Consider the following 1,679-nt stretch of genomic DNA (forward strand, 5'->3'; position numbering starts at 1 on the left):
GATAAATTTGTGATTGTCTTCATTGATGATATTCTGATATATTCTCGGACGGAAGAATAACATGCACATCATTTGAGATTACTTCTGGAATTGTTGAAACAAGAGAAATTGTATGCCAAGATGTCAAAATGTGAATTTTGGCTACGAGAAGTTCAGTTTATGGGGCATGTCATCTCAGAATAAGGGATTAAAGTGGATCCAATCAAGATTGAAGCTATTGAAAAGTGGGAAGTTCAAAAAGACTCCAACTGAAGTACAAAGTTTTCTTGGATTGGCTGGGTATTATCGTAAATTTATACAAGATTTCTCTCGTATCGCTACTCTATTAACAAAACTAACCAAGAAGAATGTGAAATATGAGTAGGATGAAGCACAAGCTCGGGCCTTTCAGATTTTAAAAGATAAGCTATGCAGTGCACCAATACTATCTTTACTAGATGGAATGGAGGATTTTGTGGTATATAGTGACGCGTCAAAGATGGGTTTGGGTTGTGTACTAATGCAACGTGGAAAGGTAATAGCTTATGCTTCCAGACAGTTAAAAGAGCATGAAAGACAGTATCATACTCATGATATGGAGTTAGTAGCAGTAGTGTTTGCTTTAAAGATATGGAGACATTATTTGTATGGAACGAAGTGCCAAATCTTCACAGATCATAAGAGCTTGCAACATMTGTTCCATCAGAAGGATTTGAATATGCGTTAGAGAAGATGGTTAGAATTAGTGAGTGATTATGATTGTGAAATCTTGTATCATCCAGGAAAGGCAAACATGGTGGCTGATGCGTTAAGTCGACAAGAGAAAAGTGGAACTATCAAAGCTACAGCTTTACGAGCTGAGTTATTACCCAATATTCAAGAAGAGTTACGAGAGTTTCAACATGAGACAATGAAGGAGGATAAGAGAAAACAAGAAAGATTGGGTGGATTAATATCTGATTTGGTAAAAGATGACAGAGAATTTTGGAAATTTCAGAACAGAATTTGGGTACCATGTTATGGTGATCTCAGAAATCGTATTTTGGATGAGGCTCATAAGTCACGTTTTGCGATACATCCAGGCACAAATAAAATGTATCGGGATTTGAAGCAACATTATTGGTGGCTGGTGTGAAGAAAGATATTGCTAAACATGTTGAACAATGCCTAACATGTCTCCAAGTAAAAGTTGAAGACCAGCGTTCTTATGGTAAGTTACAATCTTTATAAATTCCTATTTGGAAGTGGGATCATATTACTATGGATTTCATAACCAAAATGCCGAGAACATCGAAAGGGTATGATGCAATATGGGTGATAGTGGATCGGTTGTCTAAATCTGCACACTTCTTACCGATGAAAGAGTCATGTTCGATGGAAAGATTGGCGAAGTTATATATTGATGAAATAGTGACACGRCATGGTGTTCCTTTATCGATTGTTTCTGATAGAGATAGTCGTTTCACTTCTATGTTTTGGAAGAGTTTTCAGAGAGAAATGGGTTTACAAATTAAGTTAAGTACAGCTTATCATCCTCAGACCGATGGACAGAGTGAGAGAACTATCCAAACCTTAGAAGATATGTTGAGATCCTGTATTATTGATTTTGGAGGATCGTGGGATAGTCATTTGACTTTGGTTGAATTTGCATACAACAATAGCTACCACTCAAGTATTCAGGCAGCACCTTTTGAGGTTCT

This window comes from Cynara cardunculus (genome assembly GCF_001531365.2).
Source record: "Cynara cardunculus var. scolymus isolate 2C chromosome LG 8, CcrdV1, whole genome shotgun sequence".
Taxonomy (NCBI): Eukaryota; Viridiplantae; Streptophyta; class Magnoliopsida; order Asterales; family Asteraceae; genus Cynara; species Cynara cardunculus.